Source organism: Natrix helvetica, assembly GCF_964273705.1.
Source record: "Natrix helvetica genome assembly, chromosome: 1".
NCBI lineage: Eukaryota > Metazoa > Chordata > Lepidosauria > Squamata > Natricidae > Natrix > Natrix helvetica.
This window is the reverse complement of record NC_138548.1, coordinates 105,354,145-105,360,652: the sequence shown is the minus strand read 5'-3', so window position 1 is coordinate 105,360,652 and position 6,508 is coordinate 105,354,145.

The window sequence follows — 6,508 nt, the reverse complement described above, 5'->3', positions numbered from 1 at the left end:
ATTGTGCAAAACTAAGGAAAATTGCAAAGTCCCTGCAATGAAATGCAAGAGATTATTTTAGTTCCATTGATAAGATGTAAGGGCATCATCTAATCATTTTAACAGAAAAGAGACACTCTGTGACTTTTGAGTGTTTCATACTGTATTTCTCTGGACAGATTAAGCACATTTGCCAAGATGGCTGGGACAATTGTAAATATTCTTTAATGTAGTTTTTTCCCCCCTTTGTAGTCTGGATATTAAGTTCCTCTGGTTTCTTGCTACTCAATTGGGCAATCCTGTACATGTCCATTTAGAAGTATATTTCAAGGAAGTATGTGCCCTCAGGTAAGCCTAGCCCTAGGATTTCAATTTTAATTTTAGGATTTTAGTTTAAGCCTACAATGGAGAAAGATCATTTAGCCAAGGAGAACTTACAACTGAGTAAACTAATAGAACCGACTTACCCAAAAGTAACTTGGAAACTTAAGTTAAATTCTCAGATTCCTTCCCTAGTTAGGATTCTAGTTAACCAATTTGATGATGAAACCTGTTGATACAGCAAGCAATTATCTCTTTAGTGATTGGACAAGTACACAAAGGAAATACTGTATGTAAAACAGTCCCAATTCTATGAATCGCTGAAAACTCTGAGAATATTAAAGAGTTCTTGGTATCTGCAGAATCATTTCCATGTCACTTCTACTTCACAGAGGCAGCCACATCAATGTTTTTGAGCTGTATGCATATATGCACACACAGAGCAAAAGTGCATGGCCCTTTGACCTTTGATGTACATTAGGAGTTAGTGAAATTCATTCTCTCTCTCTCTCTCTCTCCCTCCCTTCCTCATTCCCTCCCCCTCCCTCTGTCCCGCTCCCCCACTCCCCTTCTTCCTCATTGTCTGTTTCTCTCTGTCTCTGTCTCTCTCTTTCTCTTTCTCTCTCTGTCTCTGTCTCTGTCTCTGTCTCTCTCTCCAGGAAGCAATGTTTCCTTTCTCCAGAAATCTTAATAAAAACTGGGGAATAAGGGGAAACAGATTTTTCCAGTAGGGGAAAAGTCCAAATTTATCTTCCCATTCAGAGAAATCAGCCAACTTGGAACTTTGGGTAAATCTTAAATGCATGCCTGAAATTATCCGAAAGAGTATATATCTATAAACAAAATCTATATTGAGGTAATATCTTTATTAGCTTAAATCATCTAAGCATGGCAGTTTAACACAGTGTAGTCAAGATGTGATGGGACTGCAACTTTCAGAATCCTCAGGCAGAAGACTAATTCACAACTGTGGGATTTGGAGTCAAAAATAACTTAGCAGTTTGAACAGAAAGATCTCAAAACAAAATGCAACCTTGGTACAGGTAGACCTCGAGTTACCACCACAATTGAACCCAAAATGTATGTTGCTAAGTGAAACATTTGTTAAGTGAGTTTTGCCTCTTTTTATGACTTTTCTTGCCATAGTTGTTAAGTGAATCATTGCAGTTGTTAAGTTAGTAACATGGTTGTTAAGTGAATCTAGTTTCCTCATTGACTTTGCTTGTCAGGAGGTCACAAAAGGTGATCACTTGCTCCCCAAACACTACAACCGCCCCAAAATATGAACTAGTTGCTAAGCATATGAATTGTGATCATGTAACCATGGGAATGCTGCAACAGTCATAAGTGTCAAAAACAGCCATAAGTCACTTTTTTTCAGTGACATTGTTCCTTTGAACAGTCACTAAATGACCTGCTGTAAGTCGAGGACTACCTGTATGTGGCTATGGAAGCACTCAAACAGAAAATGAACACTCATCAAAGTTTTGCTTTGGGATTTAATCCCTTCAGCAGGAGTTCTTCATCAATGTGCAAATAGTGTATGACATTTCTTAAATGTTTAATCAAAATAGTGTACCACAATATGGAACAGTGACTTGCATAGCTATGAAGAGGCTTTTTTTTTGGGGGGGGGGGGGGTTGGCTGTCCTGCAGTTTCTGTTACATTTCATTATTCATTACATTGTCATCAGTGGTGGGTTTCAAAAATTTTTAGAACCTCTTCTGTAGGTGTGGCCTGCTTTGTGGGAGTGGCTTGCTGGCCATGTGACCGGGTAGGAGTGGCCAACTTGTAAAATGTGGTGAAACTCACTTAACAACGCTCTTGTTTAGCAACCAAAATGTTGGCTCAGATGCTCTGGCATTTGAAGCATGCAAGTCTTAAAGCTGTCAAGTTACAAGACCCTTGCACCCCTAACCCTTTAGAAAAAAAAACCCAGGGGTGTTCAAACTTGACAGCTTTAAGACTTGTGGACTTCAACTCCCAGAATTCCTCCTCTCGCTCTTCATCTTGATGATGTGCGGACGGGTGGGGGGAGGGAGCTGGAACCGGTTCTAAACAGCACTGTAGATTTGTGGAACCTCTTCTATAGAAGATGTTAGAACTGGCAGGAACCCACCCCTGGTTGTCATGTTGTGTTTCCACCAGGAACAGTGCTCAAGGTAGCTATGACAATCCTAATTAAAACTTGTAAGATAAAAACACACAAAAAATAAACGATAACTTCCACCAAATTAAACCTCACATCAGCAACAATCATGTTAAACAGGAAAAAAAATGTGTCTGAATAAATATGCATATGCTTTTATCCGCTTATTTATTACTTTTTTAATGCTGTCTGATCCCAACGGGTCTTGCAGATTGTCCTCATGTTGGGCCATTGGAATAAATCCATAAATAATAAAAAGTTAATATTTTCTATTTAGATCAACTAAAATCCAGTAAGCAAGCACTCAAGTTACTAAAAAGTATCATTAGTGCAGGGGAAATTCCAGAGTAATAATTAGTCATTACGAAGCAGTAATAGTAAATGAAACAAACATACAATGAATCATTTCAGAGGGTAATTTTCCTTCCTTTTTTTGTTTCACATGAAATTGGGCATTTTCCTTCCCTTCCAATTATGAAATTTAGCTGAGGAATTCAATGAGCAATATTTACTGAAATGCATTTCCACTTTTTCTTGAGCCTAACTAAATTTAACCCTATCTAGATTCTGGATAGGCCTCCAGATACAATTCAAGCTTCCTACGGAATTCCCAGCCTTGCCTGAAGTTTTCATGTAGAAGTGTCATCTGCATCTCTTTAGGCAGTCCAACAAGATGCTTGTCAACTTCTAAAGCGTTGCCATGACTATTATCAGGCTGGCATGGAAGGGGAAATTCCATGCATGCCTTCAGCCGGAGTAGGATCTCATGTCTACAGCCTAGTTGGAGAATATGAGTTATGACACAGGACAGAAGGGAGGGGATACAGGGGTAAAGTTCAAACGTAATTAAGCGAAAGCAGTTTTGGCTCCACAGGAGTCCATGCCAGATTGTTGATCCTAATAAATGATTGGATTTCTTTTGAACTTTGTCTCGAGGCTTGTAAATTAATGAGGTCGTCTTCTGGGAATGTCACAGCTATGGTCTATATAGCAGGGCTGTCAAACTCATGGCTCGTAGGCCAGATAAGTTATACGCTGGCCACACCCATGCCCGATTTATCAAAGGGGGGAAAAGTCATGATATGTCACATGACAATGCCATGACAGTGCGAGTTTGACACTCCTGGTGTATAGTATCAAAAACTGTCAAGAGAACTAATAGGACAGGAAAGGCATGGTCCCCCATCAAGGACCATACAAGATAGTCTACCAAAGCGACTAATGCCATGACACCTTACTGCTCAGTCCCTTGGGCCTAAGTCCTGTTTTCTTTCCAAACATTTACAACCTCAATTTTCTTCACCTAATTAATGTACCCCCTTCCCAAATTAATGGGTTTATGTCATTCTGGCTAAAAATGTTTGCAGACTTTTCTAAACTTGCTTCAGAATGTTTTAACTATCATTCTTTTCTTTAACTTTTTTTCCCCTTTCCTTTGCTTTTACCCTTTTTAAAAATTTCCTTTTGACTGATGCTCCTTTGATTATTTCCTTCTGCTCTCCTGACTCTTTCCTTCTATTAATTTCTCTCTGAGTTCAACACCAGTTAAATGCCGAGCTCTTCCTTGTCACCAGATTCAACTCTGAACTATGGGTCTTTTTCAGGAAGGCATGTCAGAACTTTTTTTTTTTAAAAAAGACACCTTTGTTCCTGTCTCAAGGCACTTCCATAGTTTAGAACAGTGATGGCGAACCTTTTAAACACCGAGTGCCCAAACTGTGCGCATGCATGCCCAAGCTGAAAGGTGTGCACGCTCGAAGTGTGATTGTGTGGCCGTTTTCATGCACGGACATTCGCAAACATGCACATGCGTGAACATGCACATGCATGGACATGTGCCTGTGCATGCACGGACATGTACGCATGTGCAGCAGAGACCCGAAGATCAGCTGGCCAGTGGGAGACAAGGCATCCCAACAACAGCGGTAGTGATTTTTCTTTTGTGAGCTTCTGTTTCGTCATTTGCAGGGAAACAGAAGCTCATGAAAGAAATGCCACGGAGATCTGACCTGCGACAAAGGTGCTTGTGCCAGCAGAGAGGCTCTGCATGCCACCTCTGCCACCCGTGCCATAGACTCACCATCACAGGTTTAGAATATTTATATTCCTTAATCCCTTCTTTTGTGTGAAGTGGTAAAATTAAAACACATGCTTGTACGATGAATACATTCTGAGGGCAGCTTTCAAGGCATAGCCTCCCATGAGAGACATTTGATTAAAAAAACCACTAATTTGATAGAATATTTCTGCAAAGTTTTCTCTTGATTGGGAAAATATTGCCTAAATATCCCATCAAATTGGTAGCTGCCACTGGTGATGTTTCAAGAATTGTCTGATACCAGTACCATGTCAAATAATTATCTATTTTACAGTCATGATCTCTGAATCAAATCAAGAATAATGTCAAAAAAAAAGAATCAAAGATATTTTTTTAAAAACAAAAACAGAAATATTATGCCATGGATCATGAGCATCTTATACCATTTTTTGTATCATCACCTATTTGTATCATCACCTATTTTGTACCATTGCTAAATCCAATGTTGTCCACTTCCCACCCCCATGTTAAGGCCATCAAAAGGTTACTCATGCCTTGTCTATACTCTATAGGAGAATCTTGATGGAAGAATAGTAATTGTTTTTCTCTTCCTAGCAGGGTCTGCTTTTTAACTGGAAGTGACTAACTAGTTTGTTGGCCAAACCTGATGTCACTGAGTGATTGGTCCAAAGTTACCTAGCCATCTTTCATACCTTAGACAAGACTAGATCTCACAATTTCTTGCTTTTCAGCCAACTGGCTTTCTACAAAAATACATCTGCAGCACCAAGTACTGCTTTAATCTTGGTCAAAAGACTAGTTTATAGATTGGTAACTGTTCAACTCAAACCTATTTTAGAAAAAATAAACAGTAGCATGTCAATAGCTAATGGTTGGGGCGGGAGGGGGGAAATGATCCCTGAATATCTAAAGAGCACAACTGAATAGCTTATCTTTCCACCCAAAATCCCTTTCAGTAATTTTTCAAAGCAAAAGAAAATAAAAAAAAAGAATGAGCAAAGGACAATATTCTATAAAGATTTGCAGTGGCAGTTCCATAATTCTTTCAGTAATAGGTAAAAACAACCCCCCTCTTTTATATTAAACTAAAACCAAATATTCCAGATGATATCAGCATGCGTTAATATTTTAAATAAAACATATTTGGATGCCATTAAGCTGTTCCCATTACAATTAAATATTAGCCTGTTTAATTCACACCAGAATTTTCCATGTTTGCCCATAGAATAGATGAAACATATTCTATTATGTGTACATTTCATAAGGTGTTTTATGGCTGAACTGACCTGTCTGTCCTACTGTCCCCATCTATTTGTATTCATTTCTTCTGCTCATATCCATGTTTATATTTATACCTGCTATCTTGTACATGTTTGACAAACTAATAAATACAAATACTTGAAAAGGGTAGCCTGTTCCAAGGCTGTGCAATTAACATCCCCCAAAAGAAAAGGTTTGAAAGATGAAACGGATTTTTTTTTTAAAAAAAAAGCATGGTGCCATTTAAAATGGTTTCTTGAAAGTGGGGCAGACATTTATTCCCACGGCCTCATTTATTTGTATCCACTTCAAACTCACAAAAGAAAAAGAACTACAATTAAATTAGACACACAACCATAAACGGATCCCACTATTAGCTGCCTAAAGCTCTTTCTTCACATTTTCTTCTGGACCCTTGAGAAAGAGACTTCAGAAAGAGTGGTCAAAAGCCCAAATAAGTAAAACTGTTGGGAACTCTCTAGATTTCAAGACGAATAGAATAGAGTAGAATTCTTCATTGGCCAAATGTGACTGGACACACAAGGAATTTGTCATTGGTGCATATGGTCTCAGCGTACATACAAAAACAAGATACATTTGCCAAGAATCATAAGGTAAAACACTTAATGATAGTCATAGGGTATTTCAAACCGAGTGTCGAGAAGACGCATCCTCTACTTCTGGCTTGGATACGTTGTAATCTAAAGCGTTCTCCAGCCTATTTAAAGAGATTCTCAGC